This window comes from Ctenocephalides felis, unplaced genomic scaffold (assembly GCF_003426905.1).
Source record: "Ctenocephalides felis isolate EL2017-DRISC unplaced genomic scaffold, ASM342690v1 CF-g0.4_SCAFFOLD_01987, whole genome shotgun sequence".
In the NCBI taxonomy this organism is placed as follows: domain Eukaryota; kingdom Metazoa; phylum Arthropoda; class Insecta; order Siphonaptera; family Pulicidae; genus Ctenocephalides; species Ctenocephalides felis.
In genome coordinates, this window is record NW_020538141.1 from 137,300 (window position 1) to 159,345 (window position 22,046).

The window sequence follows — 22,046 nt, forward strand, 5'->3', positions numbered from 1 at the left end:
TCATATCCATTTATGAATTCGTTGCATTTATATGATCATTATAATAGCCGTCCAGTAAACGTAAAAGTATTGCATATATAACTAAACATACACATATATTTAGCATATATTAAATATTTGAAAAAAAAAGTATTTTGACTTTGTTTAGTTTTTATGAAGTTGATTATTGTGAACTGAACGACTTTTTGTTTAAAAATGGTGATAATTGAGAAAAAGTTAATTTAAAAGTGTTTAATAAATGTTTAAAACAATATGTCAATCTGTTTTATATCAAATAAATGCGCAAAAATCTTATAATCATGTTAAAACACTTTAGTATATATATATAGAATAAATATTGATTCAACATAAACATGGATTTGGAGTATAATGTTTTTAGGAAAAATGTCGATTTGGATAATAAATGCTGTGGGGGGGCTGCTTGGTGCATTAAGGATATCTGTGGAATAATTTGCGCAATATTAACATGGCTATTAATTTTGTATGCAGAGTTTGTTGTTATGTTCGTTATGCTAATTCCAAATCCAAACGAGCTATATAGGTATCCAAATATGATATTTTTTAACATATGTGCATTCCTGGCATTCGCTTCACACTTGCGAACAATGTTCACAGACCCTGGGGCAGTGCCCAAAGGCAATGCGACCAAAGAACAGATAGCACGAATGGGCTTTCGTGAAGGCCAAGTGGTATTCAAGTGCCCCAAATGTTGTAGTATTAAACCAGAACGAGCGCATCATTGTTCTGTGTGCCAGCGGTGCGTCAGGAAAATGGATCACCATTGCCCTTGTCAATAATTGCGTTGGAGAGGACAATCAGAAATATTTTGTACTTTTCACTTTCTACATAGCTGTAATATCCGTACACTCTTTACTGGTGTCATTCAATCAATTTGCCTCGTGTGTCCGGGCCGAATGGAGAGAATGCTCTGTCTATTCACCACCTGCAACAGTAGCCCTGCTTCTATTTTTAGTCATCGAAGCATTACTATTTGCTATTTTCACTGCTGTCATGCTCATCACACAGTTGCAAGCCATTTGGAATGATGAAACAGGTATTGAACAATTAAAGAAAGAGCAAGCGAGTTGGGTTAGAAAATCACGATGGAAATCAATACAGAATGTTTTTGGGAGATTTTCCTTACATTGGTTTTCACCGTTCACGAGCCCTGAGTCACACAGACTGAATAGAGTCTTTCCTGAGATTTATTCGTATCCAGTTTAGAGAAATTATTTAATAGTATCTTAATTATGTAAGAGATTTCGATTTATTTAATATATATGTGCATAATTTGTAAGAAGAAAAGTGTATTATGGAAGTAGATGTGGTAAGTTTTTTTTTTATTTTCTTGTACTTATGTAATATATATATATATATATATATATATATATATATATATATACAGTAGAATCCGCTTAGTATGACATTCAAGGGACGGCGAAAAATCGTCATACTAAGCGGTCGTCATACTAAGCGTACTAAAAAAAAAAACAATTTTTGGCGAATATGTTATTAATTTCAGTAATTTAATACAAAAATTAAGGTAAAAAATGACACATACTAACAAATTGACAAATTTAATTAAAAATATGACATAACAATGCATTTTTTAATGTAAGAAATCTGTAATTTTCGTTTGAATTTTAATTACTGGGTAAAAATAGTAAAAAATATAGATCTTTATTAATTCAGTAAATTATACCAGATGTTATCGCTTCCAAATTTCGAACACCAAGAATGAGCCTACTTATTTTTTGCACGAGGTCGTCTATGCCGGAAGTTGCCAAAGTTTCCATAGCGCGAATCTCGTGCAAAATAGAGACCTGAAGGTATGTAGCGACCTGACACACAAGGGTAGTTCACAGTGGTGCCATACCATAACAATGTGCAATGAAAAACATGAACTCTATGTTATCGGAGGTGTAAAATCATGTCGGTCATTATACTTGGACCAATTTTTTTTCAAAAATGGGTCATTATAAGCGAAATGTCAATGTAAGCAAGGTCAACATATCCGACTAGACAGCTGTTTTTTTAAGAAATTTTATATGGAAACCAAACTGCTTTAAAAATTACGTCTTAATAAGCGGTTGTCAATATATCCGGCGTCATACTAATCGGATTCTACTGTATATATATATATATATATATATATATATACATGTATATATATACAGATTTTTTTGTTTAATTTTGAAATTTATTTGCAGCTAAATTGACTATATCGACTATATACTAATTGACTTCGTATAAACAATACAACATTTATACATTAATTATAAGAAACAAAGAAGATGACTTTGCAATAAAATAAAATAATAAAGTTATGTAGTTTGTCACACAATCATTCAAAATGTGGACGAAGAAAATATTCTTTCTTATAAATACAAGAATTTAAGAGGTTTCACGTAAACTGATCCAAAAACCAAAAAAAAAAAAAATGATAATACAACTTTCTTTTTCTAATAATTATTTTATTATAAGAACATTATAATAAGAACCTAAAACTTTGAAATGAAGATAAAAATATAAAGACAATTAATAAAATTTTGCAGTTGAGCACATGGTTTAAAATTGGAAATAAATGCAACTGAAAAATAATGCCTGAAGATTTAAAAAACAGTATCGGGAAACAATTTGGCTGCAAATAAATATTATATATGTAATTATATATATATATATATATATATATATATATATAAATATATGATTTTCTGAATATATGCAAACAATGATTTTTGAATTTCTGAACTAAAAGCTTCTTTTTCTCCTAGAAATTTTATTTCTTTCAATTATGTTGTTCTAAATTTCTTTTGAAATGTATTTCAAAGGAGTTCACTAAAACGATTACAAATGTAGTAAATAGTATTTACTATATTTGTAATACTAATAATAATAACAGACACAAAAATATTACACGATTCTTACAACTTTTACACGATTTTTACAATTTGCAATTTTTTATAAATCATTTCATAAATTTATTATATGAAATTAAGGTTTATTAACAAAAGCTTATGAACTGTTAAGATTACAGTAGATGATAAACATACAAAACAAAAACAGTTAAGAAAATGAAATTAGAAATTGGAAATTTTTATTTATTTATTATTGACATACGATCATAAAAAAACTTAATTGACAAATATATTTACACAAATAAAATTACAGATGATGCATAACAAAAAAGCATAAAATCTGTTAATGAATTATAAATTTTTATTTTTCAAAAACAGAACTTTGAAGAGTAAAAACGTTTTTTTTAACAATGTTAAACATAGAGTTTAGAGTACTTCAATGTTCGATGAGTGTTCCAATTCTAAAATGTTTAATCAAAAAGTTGAATGATTTCTATCAATTTTATAATAATTAAATAAGTGTATAAATATGTATATATATACATATATATTTTATTAATAGTTCTTGAAGAAGAATAGATCCTATATCTTCAAAATGTTGAGTAAAATAATTTAAACTTAATTTATGAGAAAAAATGTAGCTCTTAGTTCAGAAGTTTAAAAATTATGATATATATATATATATATATATATTTTATATACATATATATGTATGTATGTTATATTTCTATTAACTTTATCGACCAATAATATTTACCTCTCTGTTTTTTTTATGAATGTTTGTCGTGTATATATATTTATATAGAATATGATATGAATGGTTTTGCGAATAAATAAATTGAAATGTTGATATTTGTATCAAGACAAAATGGTTTTTAAGAATAATAATGTTTAAATTAATATCTCACAAAATAATGTAGTCGCTAGATAAATTTTGCAATTGGATTATATAAATATATATATGGAGTTTAAAAAAAAAAATATATATATATATATGAATACACATTAAATATTGATATATAGTACAAATTTGTGCAAACTTTTTTATATCCGATTTCAGAAAATATGGAATAAGACAAAACTACTCATGTGGTTATGACATAATTTAACACTATCGAATACAGTATGGAAAATTTTGCTCATAATTTGATTTATTTTGAGATCTACTGTAAGATTCCATTCTTGGTAATTTTGTGTCACACTTTTCCAAGCATTTTCTTCCATGCATTTATTTATTTTTATTAGCCTATATAATTTGTTTATTTATTTACTTCAGAGCTATATATTTATTTTCAGATTAATTCTCTGTTAATTTTTGTTCATAAGCTCGGCATATTATTTATTTGTTTTTTTTTTTTCAGCTTTGTTCTAATAATGAATTATCCTGATCCTGTTACTAACAATAATTTTATTATACCATGTTTAGCAACTTACTGATAGTATACATAATATTAAATTACAATATGTACTACAATATGGTACATTTAAATCTATATACGTACAGTACATTTGAATCTTTATACGTAGAAAGACAGTATATCTAGCATAAAATTTATTTTATAGAATCATATTTATACACTTTTGAGCTGCACATCATCCAGTAACTGCATTATGTTTTTAATACAATGAATAAGACCATGTATGGATAATAATGCAGAATATTCATAATATTGCAGAATAACGAACGTAGAAATGAATTTTAAAACTGAGATTGGTAAATGCAGTTTACGTGAAAACCATATAAAAAAATCGCCAACTATAGGAGACCTTCTTCTAGAATTCTGAGTATATTGAATGTATTTATATTTGAACTTGTGTTGAAGATGAAGCTTGGTAAAATATATATATTGTAATCTTCCTGGCATTGAAAGTTTGTACTTGAAAATTACTACCCTTGTAGAGAGGTAGCAGAGAGTTTCGTGGGACTAATTGTTTACTTCCAAAACTCCGCATAAGAACATTTGTAATAAATAATTAATAAATATATCTTCTTCAATTAGATCTGAGTGACAAATTGATAGTGTAATTAGAACAGCACCAAATACATAAATTATGACAATAAATCAGTGTTTCACACAGTCCACTGCTACAAAGGTTAAACTAACCTAGCATCTTGAGTTAATCGGAGGAGAGATTCAATACTTAATTTTGCAATAATCTTGATATGATATAGTGATCTAAACAATAATTTTATCTTAATTATTTTTCCAATCAGATAAGAACTTTTTCACCATATTATGGTTAGTTTAACTATATTGTCAGTACTATCATTTTATATTGTACTGATGTTTTTTTAACCATATTCAACCAATGCTGGTCTCCATTTCACAGTTATTCGGGTTCTGCGGTATGATAACAAATATTTGCCGAATATATAAACAAATACCATGAATTTTTTTTGAATTCACCAAAATCTCGAACATCATTAAATACTATTCAATTTTCAATTTCAATACAAACCAAATTATGAGCAAATCAAGCATTGTATTCATATATTTTAAAATATATCCCAAAATCAAAAAATCGAATCTAAATCAACTAATTCAGAAATAGAATTTTGCACAAATTTGTTAACCTTCGTAAGCTGCAAAAAAAGTTTTAAAGCCAAGTTTGAGAGCATATCTATTTTGATCAAGAAGCGAATTACTTAAAATATATTTCATAATTACTGTTTTTAAGAAAAATTTACATAAAAAAGCGTATATATTTATTTGTATAATAATAGTGTTTTGTACGTTCCATGAGCTTCTACATATATCTATATATATACTTTCACGACTAAAAATTATAAAAGAAAATTCTTCAAGGTAACATTTCTTTTAAAACTGTAATAATTTATAAATTATATTATGTAATACTTTAGGAAATGTGAATTATTAGAAAGAAAATTGAAATTAATTGAAACCATAATAATAATGCATTTTTGCACCGATCAACCGTTATATTAAATGTTATCTAAATAACATTTGATATAACAGACAAAATATGCATTTAGCAGGAGCATTTTCTTAATTTAGTTCAGATTTTTTAAATTTAGTTTAGAGCAGATTGATGAAATGCCGACGACTTCGTTTCGTCGTAAGGAAACAAAACGAGACGAATTGACAAACAGACTTCTACAACATATGGATAAAATAGAACAGGAAAAATCTCGAGAAATGAAAATAGCAGAAATTTTCGGAAAAACTCTCGAATTGATGAATCCGAGACAAAAAGAAATCGCAATTAGTTTAATACATCAATTGATGTGTCATGGGATTAACAATATTCTATCAAAGCATACGACGAAAATGAATTGGCTAAATCATAATTATCAATAAATTATATTTTGCATTTGAGTTGTTCTTATTTAAAATATTACTTTTTACTTATTTTACCCGACAGGACGAAGTCTGTCGGGTCAGCTAGTCTTATATATAAAAATGGATCGCAAAATGTGTTGGTAAGCGCATAACTCAACAACGCCTGGACCAATTTCGCCAATTCTTTTTTTAAAATGTTCGTCGATGTCCAAGGATGGTTCTTACGGCGAGAAATAATCGAATAATCGTCGGGAAAACCCTAAAAACAGCCCTTCTCGTTTTCACATACAAACGTAGAATCAATTTGAGCTTTATTGCTATTATATACAGTTCATATTGAATTACAAGCCCTCACTGTATACTCCTCCTAAACGATTATTCGGATTTTGATAAATCTTTCTGAAGTTTGTTAAGGAAATTTTCCAAAATTTTCCAATAATACTCATCAATTTCTATATATTAGTATTTTGCGTAAAAAAGAATTAAAATATAATTTAGCAAAATGTATGGTCTTCAGATATGTGGTAGATACATTTTTATATGAAAAAAATGTTGATTTGAATATATGCGGCACCCACGGAATAACAAATTTGATTAGAAAACGTATTACGTTCTATTTCATAGAAAATGATCTCTAAATTTACAAAAAAAGTTTAGGATCTATTCCTAAAATGGGCCTCCTAAATTGGGCCGCCCTAGGCCCGGGCCCAGCACTGAGTATATGCCAACATTATTAGATATAATATCCATATATAATAAAATAGTATAAACATTATCAGAAGAGTGGCTGACCGCTGAGTTGCCCTCTCGAGAAAAGTGGTAGGCTGAAAGTAGATTCTGTCCGCTTTTTTATTTCAGTGAATAGATCAATCAACGAAACGGTTTCTTCGAGCAATAACATTTGTTTAAACGATCTATTTGGATTAAGGAAAACCAAATACAAGAAAATCAAGCAAATAAATTATTAACAATAATAAATAAACATTTTGATGCTAACTTACCCGATGATGTGCAGAGTATTGCACAAATGATTGAAAAAGATGAAAAACCTCAAATCGCAACTGCTCTTGACTACCATCATCCCTCCTCAACTATTGAGGAGCAATCTGTAGCGAGTAAGTATTAAAATAATAAGTAAGTATTAAAGTATTAAAAGTATTGATAAAAGCTGTATATTCAATAGGAAATAATGAGCCAGCCAAACATTGAGGAAAAGCTTGAATCTTTAGCAAGTAAGTATTTTGTTTATCATTATTTTCTTAATAATATCAGAAATTGTACATAAGCCCACAATTTGCTTAGTCTTCTGCTTTTTTTGGTAGGTTGGAGAGGAAAACAGAGTTTTGGTACTAAATCAGTACATACGAGTACTATTTTTGCTATGCTATTGTGAGCTTATTGAACATAGCTCATAAATGTACTTCTTGCTCCATTATATTGTTTAATAAACAATATTTCATTCTAACTTTCTGAAAAAGAAAGTGTTTTTATCAGCAACTCCTATTTGCTAATTTTGTGTTCTTAACGTTTCAAGTTATTTTGAACAATTTGCCACTAAATTTTTCAATGTCAACGTTTTTATTGTATTAAAATATTAATCGTGAAGTTCATTTTATCAAGCAAAGATAAGCTCGAAAAGTCATTGAATCACTTGTCGACAATGTTGGAGAAAATTACACTTCATCTTCAAGAAATGATGGAAAATCAAGCTGAAATTTGTATGTTTTCAGTTTCAGACGAAGAGGAGCAAATGGCAGTGATACCATTGAAGAGTCTAAGCGAAATAGAGGAATTTGAAAAAAGGTTGAAAAATGAAAAATTTGCTTTGGACCTGGTAAGAAATATATATATATATATATATATATATATATATATATATTTCAAAGTAACTAGCAGCCCATTCGTCGAAATAAAAAAGGTATAAAGTGTAAAACTTTTATTTATACGTTTCGACACAAGATGCGTGTCATCATTCAGCAACACAGGACAAAAACACTCAACAAAAATTTATTTTAAAAAATTAAACTTAATAACATATTAGAGAAAAACATTTTTTTAGAAAGAATTTCAGTCGAGTCTGGATGCTCGGTATGGGCGTGTTTCTCGTCTCACAATTATGTATTTTAAAACTTTTATTCAAATTAGTTTCAAATCTTTTAGTTATTCATAATTCTTTCTAAAAAAATGTTTTTCTCTAATATGTTATTAAGTTTAATTTTTTAAAATAAATTTTTGTTGAGTGTTTTTGTCCTGTGTTGCTGAATGATGACACGCATCTTGTGTCGAAACGTATAAATAAAAGTTTTACACTTTATACCTTTTTTATTTCGACGAATGGGCTGCTAGTTACTTTGAAATATGTTTCAACGTCGAAAAAACTATCAAGATATATATATATATATATATATATATATATATATATATTAACAATATCAATAAAATCTTTTACATAAAAGTTACTCATCTGAAATACCAAAGTCAATTTTTTACATTCTGCTTGGACATTTTTTGAAGTTCATATCCCAATTCCAGCAAAAATGTGTAAAGTGTCAAACATTTGGTAATATACTTCTAAAGACTTTAAAATTATCTACAAATTTATCTACTAAAATTATTTTAAATCTTATATATCAAAAAAGATATTTACATCAAAACAACTATACACAGATTAGATAGATTGTGCATTCAACTTGAACGGTTTCAAGTTTATACCAAAAACTGTAAAAAATAACAAAGTTTTATGAAGTCGAAAAATTATAATTTATCATTGAAATAATAATTTATATTATTTACATAATAAAAACAAATATATGCAAATGCACATTAATTAATTAATATAAAAATAATTTAGTACGAAATAATATTACAACGTAATTGGAACCACGTATTTCAGAAAATTGAATTTTGTATAGTCTGATTTCAAAATTGATGAAATTGAATAGTCCAATGTACAAAACTTATGCAATTTAACCAGATAACTGCAATTGACAGATATACTCGTCATGAAGATGTGGCAGAATTTTTTGTATTGACGAGTATAGTCGTCATACGAATAAAACTGTCACCATTTGCTATTTTAATTACATTTATTGAAAAGGGCTAAAAATATTATGAATGTTCATGTCCCTTAGAATATTCTGAGGCTATGACTGTACTAGGCTGCAGTTTTTTTTATATATAAATAATTTAAATTATTATTTATAATAATTCATATTTATATAATTTATATATATATACGGGGTTTAACAACATACATAGAGAAATGTATGAAAAAATTCCAAAACACAATTTTGAATTTTATTACTTTTATGTTAAGGACACATTAACCATTTCAAAAACAAATGTTTTAGAAATTATTCATAAATAATTTTATAAAATCATATCTTGAATGAGGTAATTTATATAGAATATATTTTTGAAATTTTGGAAATTTTGCTTTTTATAATTTTTTATATTTTTTTTTATATATAACTTATCATATTTTTATAAAACTATTTTTTCAGGCAATTATCAGTCATAATAAAAACTGTTTTTTATAGATGATTAATAATTCCAAATGCTATGCTTAAAAGAATAATAATAAATAGTAATGAAGAATGTTTTCATTCTATTTGCAATCTCAAAAATACCAAGACAATGAAGACCAGGGGCGTAACTACCGCCGTATCAGCCGTATCAATGATACGGGGCCCCCGGGCCCAGGGGGCCCCCAACGAGCATTAACAGAAATTGAGAAAAACTTTTTATTTATTTCACAAACGACAAAGTCAAAAAATTAATTTATTATTATTGTCGGGACAACCTACATCGATTATAGGCATGTTAGGCCTACGGGGTTTCCCCGTTTAACCCTCAATAAACAATGTACAGTTATGCGTACCCAAAATACAATGATATGTTGACAAGCGACGAACGAACAGCAGGGATTTCTTTTAATAAGTAATATTTTTTACAACTGACCCAAAATGGACAAGAAGTACAACATTTGGTACAGAAATAAAGACGTTAGAAAAAATACAATCATGTGATATTTGCCAGAGTTAGTCGAAGGTTTTATATATTGAAAGTGTTTTGGTTTAGGGGTGATTTGTGGAAAAGTGTTAGTGGTGATTTAAAGAAAACGAGTGAAAAGAAAAGAGATTACGCCAGCGGAGCTATGAAAGGAAAAATTGAACAGAAAAAAGATGAAGTCATAAAAAAAGTGCCAAAAATTTCTTAAATCGAAAAAATATACACTTTTTTGGCAATAGAATACAACGCTGGTCAATTACTTAAAAGGGTATGCCCTATCAGATGGTCTTCAAGGAACGACGCCTTATTAGCAATAAGCAAAAACTATTTATTAATAGTAAAAACTCTGTATAAATTAAATTTAATTTCTAAAAAAAACAGATGAACGTGAAGAATGTAAGAAATTAATTAACCTTTTAGAAAGCTATGATTTTTTAGTTCTCGTAATATTTTTTTCTTTATTTTTTCAAATTATTAATCCAATTTCGAAAGCTCTACAGGATGTGAGTAATGACTTACAACAAACTAGCATACTATTAGAAAATCTTTTAAAGAGTCTGCGCGAATGGAAGCATTAAAATTCATTCATTATTTTGTTAAGGAATACTAAGGATTTAGCAAAGAATTGGAATATAAAAACAATTTTTAAAAACAAGAGCCGGAAGATAACAAAGCGATTTTTCGATGAGTTATCATAAGACGAGAGAATTTTAGACCCTGAATCATATTTTAAAGTGAACGTGTACTATTGCTGTTTAGATAATAATAATTGCTTCTGGAAAACTGACGACAAAATACTGCAAAGATCTATCAGGTAATCTTTGCGATCAATTGATAGCTATAAAAGCATGCTTAAAATCAGAAATCGAAAATATTCATTCCATTAAGGAACTTGCTGAATTATTATTAATAAAATTTAATAGTATTGCATCCAGTTTTCCGGATGTAATAACAGCTTGCATTTTATTCTTGACCCTTCCAGTTACAACCGCAACTACTGAAAGGAGTTTTTCAAAATTAAAATTAATAAAAAAATACCTCAGAACATCAATAAAACAGGAACGTCTATCAGACCTGTCTCTAAGAAACATTAGAAAAACTAAAAACATCATCAGCTATAAATGACTTAATAAATCAGTTTGCTGATAAAAAGGCAAGGAGAGTGAATATTTAATTTTAGTTACTTGTAAAATATTAAAAATAATATTCGATGTATATTTGAAAATTTGATAAATAAATGTTCTTTTAATTTTATTAAATGAATTTGTTAATCTTTTTATGTTTCTTTAAATTATGAAAAATCTTTAGGCGGGCCCCCAAACCGATTTTGATATGGGGCCCCGCCAAGGCACGTTACGCCCCTGATGAAGACGCTTTTATTTAGTTCGCTTTCCCGCCACATCAGATTAATACATAGAAAACAGCCAAAACAGTTTTACAGAAATTTTCAATGCACATTTTGCCCAAAGATATTACATACTCCTGTTTCTTTGCAAAGGTACATCAAAACCTTTCATTGATCAACTCCCAATATTTCTTTACAAGACTCCAATATCCACCGCACATTTTACAATAATTTTAGAATTAATCCTGAAACAGCTCTTGCACTTCATTCTTATGCTCTGCCTTATTCTCTAATTCCTTCCACAGACATTCTATCAAATGCTCTTCCCTCGTCACCAATTCCCCCCACATCATTTCATTCGTATGCTCTCTTCCCTCGTCACACAATCCTTCTTTACCTAATTCTTCTGTACCTATTCCTTCCTTACCTATTCCTTCTACATACGCCCACATTCTTACAAACGACCCCTACAAGACCCACACCAAATAATATTTTATCGCTGCACTCTCGGAAGTTGTTTACAAGTATTGAATAAATGAATTGTTGCTTTTGCAGCACAAGCCATTAAAACCAGAAATGCAATACAAAACTAAAATTAGAACCTATAAATCAAAAGCTAGAAAGGCAGGACCGCCTCCAGGTGGTTAGGGATGGAAATGTAACTCCACTGACGGCTAAAAGTCCTGCACAACACCCACAAACATAATATTTAAAATTTAAGAAATAATCAATTATCAAGCAGACGCTACATAGCAATGAGTGAAAGCTCGAGCTATATGGAATGAGAGTAAATAATGAATTAATGTCCCTATCTACTAACTCCGCCTGCAGACGTATCCTTGCGCGCTGCTGCCGGTCCTAAGCCCGAGTAAAGGAGGAAGGTTATGGGGCGAGAACATCTTTGATCCCCACATAAAAGCGGCACATACCGCAAGCTCTAGGTCATGTCACTGGAGAACGGGGTCCTTGGCTTAATCGCCCGGGTCACGAGGAAGGATCCTCTATAAAAAACACCCTCAACACTAAGGTAGGGCGCGCGCCAAAGGAGTGAATGGCTGTGAGGAAATACAGTTCTGACCGACCAACTCCGAGGCACCAGCCAACAGATCGACAGTAACAGGCTTGCCCAAGCACTGAGCGCTACCAGGGTCGACTGCTAATCTCCTATACTCGTGGGAACAATAATGAACACCCAAAAATCCAAAATTAAAACGGATAACTCGTTAACCAAAACGGTCGCTGCCCAAAAGGCAGAAGCCAAAAACCAAGAGAAAGTGCTGGAGAAGGGGGATACAACCCCTAAAGAGAAAGTGGCAGAGAAGGGGCACACAACCCCTAAAGAAAGCATAAGCAATCTATCCGCGGATAGTTTGAATAAAGTTAAAATTGAAAGAGAGAAACTTGAAAGTTTTCTTTTTAATGAGTCGAACAAAGTGTCGAAAGGCGTAATAAAGTTCATTCTCGAAAAATGGTCAAATTTGGATCTAATGCTTCAAAAAGAAATTTTAGTGCACGAAAAAACAGAGGCCAAATATAACAGAAAACTACCAACATGTCATATGCAAATGTGGCATCTAGAGCACCTAATAAACTCCCAACGCAAATAGTGCAACAAAAACCAAAAAGCCAGTACATATACATTAAACCTGAATGTGATCGAACAGACAGTAGGTCAAATGATGAAATAAAGGATCACGTAAAAACTGGTCTAAAAGATATTAGTAAGCAGATAAAAATTAGAGGTATACGGCAACTCCAAAATAAAGGAGTTGTCTTAGAAGTTCAAACAAAGAGAGATATAGAAATAATGAAGAAAGCAAATCTGAGTGCGCAAAAATTAGTTGTGGAAGAGCCCAATAAGCTACAACCACAAATAATTATGTATGATGTAGATTGTAGAAGAAGACTGCCAGTAAGAAAAGATAGCAAAGTCGTAAAAATCAAGATAATAGCTGGTTTTACCTTTTTCCCTCTAGTTTCAAAAATTGTCGAAAAAATCTTAACTTTACTAGTTTTGGAGATATCGATCGTATACTTTTCACCCACGGACCTTTTAGCCCCGCTCTACCCTACATTAATATTTTTTCTCTGTGCATGCATACGTTTACTGATTATTTCTGCCATATTTAAATAATTCCAACACATATTTTCATACTGTTTTATAATATTTTTAGCCCACAATAAAATGAGTGTAGCAAGTAAGAGAAAATCTCGTCAATATTAGGATGAATAATATTTAAAATTTGGCCGCTGTTCACGATGAGCGGATATCCCTTTTGTCTGTTGTCAGCAGTGCTTGTAGAACAAATCAATGAAACCAGGTCGTCTTGAGGCCCGTTTGAAGGCAAAACATCGTAATCATGTAAATTCAAATTTGAGTTATTTTAAAACTTTAAAGGAAAAGTTTGAAAAAAAAACAAAATAGCCGTCTCTATTTCCTGCACTTCTTTAACAAATAATCGTCATCTTAAGGCGAATTATCAAATGTCATTATTAATTTGTAAAAGTGGAAAAAACTGCACTATTTGAGAAAATTTGATGAAACCATCAATTTCAGCATTTCTTAAAACAGTTTTAGAAAAAGATGACATAGACGTGAAAGCCATGCCACTCAGTAATAATACTGTTCGCAGAAGGCTAGACGAAATAAGTAACGATATTGAAAACCAATTAATCGATAAGTTAAAAACTAGACATTTCTCAATACAAATGGATGAATCGACATCAAAAGACAGTGAGGCTGTATTGCGGGCATATGTACGATTTATTGATGCAGGACAATTTTCTGAAGAAATGTTATTGCACCACTAAATCCCAAGACATATATATTAAGTTAAAAAACTATTTAGAATTGAAAAACATATCAATGAAAAATATAACATCTTGTGCTGCATATGGTGCTCCTGAAATGATGGACAAGAAAAATGGCTGCTTATAATTGATAAAAGATATAAATCCTGAAATGGTTATTGTGCATTGTGTAATTCATAAGGACACTTAGTTGCTAAAAATATCTCACCTGTTCTAAATGAGGTATTACATGCAGTTCTAAAATGCATTAATACTATTAATATAAAGCCAGTGCCAAATCTGAACGTCATTTCAGGCTGTTTTGTGAAGAGCAATGAAAGCGATGTGAGACTTTTGCTTAATACGGGAGTAAGATGGTTTTGTAGAGGAAAATGCTTAAAAAAATATATGTAACTGTTCGATGTTCTAAGTGAATTTTTCAATGACAAACCTGAAATGAAGATTTCATTAATTTTCGATGATAAAGTTATTTAACAGATATTTTTGAAAAATTGAATATGTTATAAACAACTCCAAGGACCAAATAAAACACTTGTCGATGCGAAAGCGAAGATATTTTGTTTATTACAAAATTGAATTGTATATAAAACAAAAATGTGAAGTAACTCGTGATGCTTTGCTTGTAATTAAAAATCATCTGGATATCTTATCTGTCGATTTGAGGGAGAGATTTGAAACAAATTGATTTCCCAGCATGGATGCTGCTGAATCCAGTATTAGTGGATTTGACTGATATTTCGAATATGCAGTATCAAAAAAAACTTGCTGAATTTCAAAATCATGAGTCAGCAAAAACTTTATTTAATATAAAAGGGGCAATGGAATGGCTTTGTCGAGAAATTGAAGTCAAATACCCAAATGTGCGAAAGAAAGCTTCTTCTGCCGTTTCCAATTTCATATTTAGTATATCGTGGATTTAGTGTTTTGAATGATTTATTGATATCAAAAAATAGACTTGCTATAGCAGAAGGAGGCGAGGCAGAGATTTGAGATTGAAGCTTAGCAAATTAGAACCCAATATAAAATCTTGGTGTAGCAAACATCAAGCTCAATTATCGCATTAAATATTTAGAAAAAATCACAAATAAAATAAATTTGAATTTCAGTTTTTTATTACATGTTTCAAAATTTTAACATTTGTGATGTTTTGAAAACGATTAAATTGTAATTGTTTCCTAAAACTTATTTATTATTTTTAAAAACAAAATTTTAAATGGTTTTAGAAACGTTCAGGTGAGGCATAGCACAAAAAAGGTTGAAAATCACTGCTTTAAATAAAAGCACTGATAAAATAGATTCAGCACAAATTTTATATTTTATTCGTGCTGTCACTAAAGATTTTCAATGTTACGAAGAATTACTAGCTTTGGGGGTACATTATCAGGAAGAACTCGCGGGACCGATAATTTCGAAAACTTTAAAGAAGTATGTAATAAATTATAATTGAATGTAAGTAATTTAGTTAGTGTCTGCACTGATGACGCACCTTCTATGAGAGGCAGAAAAGAAGGATTCGTCGCATTGTTAGGAAAAGGAAACAAATTCAAGAAAATTGCTAAAAATCTGCGCACACATACAGACGCTTTTTTTAATTTATAACGTTTATAATTGAGTTTGAAATGATTACTCCCTCGTTTCTCACTTACAAACTTTGTCTTTGCGAAAAATCCGATATTGATGATATTACATGATGATAGTAATGATGATATTGCATTTTCTCTAGTCTCAACTAAAGATGCTGCGAGAATGTTGAGGACGTTCTCTTCAATACATGATATACCTGCGGAGGAGGTGTTGATCTTGTTTACGGGGAGTCATACAAAATCAAGAATAGAGAAAATGACCTTGTAAATAATTTAAATCCAATTCTTTATTGTTCAGGACGTGTACATTTTTCTAATGTGGCACCACGCATTTGGGGCACACAAATGAAGATATAAATATAAAGATAAATGTCTCAAGGTCAAACAAAAAAATCTAGATCTTATATACAAGTATATCTTCCGATCCGAGATCAGCTAACATGATCAAATAATCTCTGTCTGCCATTCTTCACGAATAGTTACTCAATGGAGGCATCCCAACATATTTATTTCTTTATTTGCATATAATTATTATTTGTATTTGCTTATCATTGTTTGTATTTTGATTTTGTTTTTTTTTTGTATTGACGTCACACATTAGCTCATAGAATTTGTATATTCTGATTGCTAATTAGAAAACCGAAAACGGATGTGGTAGCAAAAAAGTAAAATAGGGTAGGATGTAAAACCTTAATCAACTTTTCAACTTTACTAACCGTAAACTTAATAAAAGGTAGTTATAAATACATTAAATGATTTACTTATAACTTAAACCAATCATGTTTTAAGAGATTGTTTCTGAACAGCAGATGGGTGTGATGTCAATGTGTAAAATTAAAAAAAAACACTTGTCCGCAAATTTTTAATGAATATTTAGTGAATATTAGAATTACTGGTCTATGATATGAAATAATAATTTGCTACGAACATGCTTTACGAGAAGTTTAAAATTCGTCAAATAACAAATTCATTCCGAAATAATTGTTCATTATACATTTAAAGTGCGTAAGTTTATGTATTTTTTATATTTGAAAAATCAACATACATATTTAGTAAACAATTTTGTAATTGTGCACTCTAGATGAATTAAATTAAAATCAATGTAGAAATCAGCTGTATTAAAAACTACCAGACCAACTTTGCCCTCTTAGACAAGAAAAAATTTGTTGACAATTAACTGAAATTTTTACAAGTTTATTAAGTGAACATTTTTTTTAGGAATATTGCTTTCAATTCAAAATAATAATCAATTAACAATTCTAGCAATCATTAAAAAATTAATCATACTGCTATGAATTAATGGAGTAATAGTATACTTATTATCAGGTATTTGAATTTGAAATATTTTTTTTTTGTTAAACTAACTACTAAATTTTTATTATAGGTGCTTTCAGCTATTCATTTTTTTGGTAATGATTCATATCAAACTGATGTAGGCAATTGCTATATGAATTTCCCGAGAATTTCTGTCAGTCGCTTTATTAAAACAGAACTGCTAATTGTAACCACATTTATGCTGTTATTCATTATATAAACAATGACAGGAGTAAGTCCAAAACATCTGAAGAGCAAGGCTGGAGAAGTTGGGAAAGGAAATCTATTCAAAGCCTCTCGCTATTGCTGATGATTTTCCAAACACAAGAAAATATAAACTAGTTTATTATATAGAAGATAATGTATCAGTGATAAACTGATCTTTTCGCACTATTCTAAAATGTGAGTCTGAGACCGCAATTCAAACAGCTGCTAAAATTTTTGTCACTGCTTTATGTGATACGGCCATTAAAATAATAACTGTGAAAAGTACCGAAAATCTAATGAAACTTTTACTTAAAACTTCCAAACATAGCCATTATTATACGTGATATATTTTCTGATTCAAACTGTATGATTACTACTATCAAAATATGAAGTCAACTATATAATAACCAAATTGTTGTGTTTAAAAAAATGTTTCAGCTCGTCACAAAAACAATTTTAAAACTTTGGCCTTGATCTAATCAATCCAACTAAGACAATAAAATATGGCTTGAAAAATGAAAAAAAAGCAATAGCCAAATATCCTGTTGATGTGATCCCAGTTGGATTGTTAGTGAAGCCATTACAATCCTGGTTATGCACTAGTATAGATTATTTAGTTATTAAAAATAACAAACTAATAAAAATTGTACAAATTAAATGCCATTCAATATGATATCTTTGATGAGAAGATTGGACACTTTAATGTTGGCTACTCAAATATAGATAATGGAAACCATGTTTAAAAAAGAGTAATATTTATTACGCTCCATGCCAAATGCTAATGTATGTGTCTGATATAAATATCTGTAATTTTTATGTTTGGTCACCAAAGGGTAGCAGTAGGTGCTTAATTACTAAATCCAAAGATGAAATCTTCTGAAAAAACTTAATTCCTTTAATAAAATACTTTTATTTCATGTACTATTTAAAATAACTTTTTAACAATAAACAAAATGCTACTAATACAAATGTTTATCAATATAAAATAAAATATTATTACTACCAAGGACTAATAATCAAGACCGAAAGATGAAGTTTAGCTGCAATAAGAAATAAGATACAATCAGAAGATAGTTAAGCTCCCAGAAAAGATCACTGTGGCACCAGCGGTTATTTATATGAATCGAAAGAATTTATATGAATTACTCCATTTTTGTTGAAGTAGTAAGTATTATTTATTTGATTACTTAAGTATTTTGAATGTTGACTTAATAATAAATATCATCAGATATGTAATGCTGATGAAAGGATATCGTTTGTGAGTAGTAGATATCCTGCCGCCACATATGACGTTGGCATTTTTCAGGTCTTAGTAGTTAGAGCCATACTGAATTATTTACCAATTTAGTGGGTAATTCATAGATATATTTAATACAGCAAATCAAGAAAGAAAAAATGTATCAGTGGTACATTTACAGGAGTTTCAGATTACCCATTAGAACATTGTCTACACACCCCACACAGGGCACCGATAAGGTGTGAGTATACTGAGGAGCAATACAATGAATTGCACAAAAAGGCTAGGAATGTTATTGAACAAACATTTGTAACTTCATTTAGTTGCAAAATTTATATATGATACATATCAGTTTCTAAAATGTTACTGTTTTAGTTGATATTGTAAGTGTTTAATTGTAGTGTTCCAGATTGGTATGAAAAACATAAAGGTACTTACGTTAAGAATCTGTTACCCAAATCACCTTGTACGGCCATACAGCCAAAACATTCCCATAACCTTTCATCATATACATGTTTCTTTATTGACATCTGAAATTATAAAACATTATAATATTTGATATATACAAATATAAATATGAAAATCATATGAAAAGAAAGAAAACATAAAATGCCCATATAAAAAATTGTTAAAATATAACTACCATGTGGATTGAAACAATATCGATAAAGAATAAAGCGAGTACGTACTCAATAATCTGATAAATATTACGGATATTTAAACATGCAGTTTAAAATTAAATCGATAAGCAATAAGCAAAAAGCAAGAACGTTACTAACAAATATTTCGCAAATAAAATCAAAGAAATTGCAGAATAGAAGGCTGTCAAATGTTATTTCTTCACAGATTGAATCAATAACCGAAACTATGACACACCAAAATACTAACCGAAAGCCTGCAAATAATTTATCGCCAAATTAGATCATTAATTGTACACTAGAGCACTCAATTTTTTTAAGCTAGCTTTATTCTAGCATTAATTAATTAATAAAACACCTTTTTACTTCATACAACACATTTAATAATTCACCAAAATTAACACAACGCCGAACTGTTCAACACTCAAGTTACCGCCAGACACCGACTCGCACACAGATACATACATCTGTTCCGTAAGGGATCAGACACTCTACATATGACACACCATAGAGCACATACACGTCAGGATAGACACTCTTGGCCGTTATATTCAAATGACAGACATACAATATTATAGTTCGGCCAATCCTGACCTCACAGGCGTCCCCGACTGATGAGATCTAATACAACAGTAATCTAAATCTAATATTACAACACAAATCATAAAACCATTACAACATAAATCATATTTCATTCACTTATTGTCTCTACCAACTTTGTCGCCATCACTTATTGTCCTTATACGCCTATTATCTTTATACACTTATTGTTATCATACGATTAGTCCTAGATACAAGTTCATTCATTGTCACTAACAACACCTCACTACTCACATCAGTCTGTTCTTCTTCCAGTTCAGAAACCCTCACTCCCTTCGAGGCCATAGTCCTCTTCTGGCCTAAACCATAACCGCATTCTGCTTGGATCAATTATGGTTTCCATTGGCATCTGCGTTACTTGGAATCCCTCCACATCGCCTATGGCATACCGGTCATGGTCCAGCACCTTCTTAACTAAATATGGTCCCTTATACTTTGGTAACAATTTCTTGTTCACACCAATAGTAGTGTCCACATTGGTGATCATTACCATATCTCCAATCTTATACTTCTCCGCCTCCTTACTGCGCTTATCATGGTATCTTTTATTATAATCTTGCCCCCTTCTATCGTTTGGGCTGCCTGCTTTCTAATTTCGTCCTTGTCATACGACTCATTCTGCAGCAGATAATCTCTCACTTCATCCTTAACTTCTCCCCGTTGTGTCACTCCGAATAATAGAATACTGGGGGTCTCACCCGTGCTCTTACACACCGCATTATTCAAGGCGTATTCTACCTTATACAGAACTGCGTCCCAACCGCTTAAATCTTCTGTGTATTTCGCCAACATTGGAACGATTGTTCGGTTTGCTCTTTCCACCTGTCCATTCGCCCAAGGGGCTCCTGCAGCTATATGCACTATTTTACGTTTCGCTCCTCTAAAATGTCCTAAGGAAATCAGACGTGTAGCAACTCCCTCTATCCGCGACTATGGTAGTCGGTACACTATAATACTCAAAATACTGAGTCAACCAGCCAACCACCTCCTTTGCTGATGTGGTTTTGCATGGGTATAATTTGCAATATTTTGTGAACGCGTCTATCACCACTAGAACGTGTTATTGCCTTTTCTAGTTTTCTGTAGTGGACCCAAATGATCCACATGAATCGTCTTGAAAGGCAGCATACCCTTCGGGATATTGTGTAACCTTCCTCGAGACTCACCCTTCCAGCTTGAAAAGGCGATACACTTCAAGCATTTATGTATAACCTCATTTACTATCTGGTTCATATTACTGAACCAATATTGTTTCCTCAATGTCATCGCCGTCCTCTCTACGCCCGCATGCCCTAGCTGTTCATGCATTAATCTAGACACCTCTTCTACCATTAATGACGGCACCAAAAATAAAAGCCTCTCCTTGAACTTTCTGTACACTAATCCGTCCCTTAGTTCATACAGCTGATGCTGTTCTCTCTCCAAACCATCTCGAATTCGCCTAATCAACGGATCCTGGCCTTGTCTTATCGCCAGAACTCGGTCAAAGCTGTTCTCCTCGATTACAAGTAGTTCATGGCACCTGCTAAGTGCATCGACGTGCTGCATCCTTGCCGCTGCGCGATGCTCTAGCTCATAGTCATAATTCGACAATACTAGCGACCACCTCAATAATTTTGGATTTATTTCCTTCCTCTGTAGAGCCAGCTTCAGGCTGTTACAATCCGTCACCAGCTTAAAATGAATTCCAAATAAATAGACATGGAACCTTTGCAAGGATTTACTATAGCTAACATCTCCAATTCGAAACTGTGCAGCTTCGGACTCCGACAACGTGGATCTCTTACTATAGTAGCAGACTGGGGTGCATTCCCATTAGCTGGCTTTTGCACAAGTACTGCTCCATAACCCTTCGCATACCGTCTGTATGTAGTTCTGTTATCGCACAGTGAAGTAAATCGCTAACACTGGTTTATTCACTAATTCATTCTTAATATTGTTTATGGCTTCCACTACATCACCGTCAATCACAAAAAGCTTTCACCATTCTTACACAAATCATACAATGGCTTACACTAACACTAAAGTCCTTAATAAACTTACGGAAATAACTGGCTAGGCCTTAAAGCTCCTCAACTGTCTGAATGTCTTTGGAATGGTATATCTACAAACGCGCTCAATGTTTGCATCACTCGGCCTT

General features: G+C 30.7%; 2 pseudogenes; one reads left to right on the top strand and one right to left on the bottom strand.

Moving 5' to 3' along the window:
- Nucleotides 1–353: 353 nt before the first annotated feature.
- LOC113380270 lies at nt 354–1,304 on the top strand (annotated as a pseudogene).
- An 18,574-nt stretch (nt 1,305–19,878) lies between these two features.
- On the bottom strand, nt 19,879–20,740 carry LOC113380272 (annotated as a pseudogene).
- Nucleotides 20,741–22,046: the final 1,306 nt, after the last annotated feature.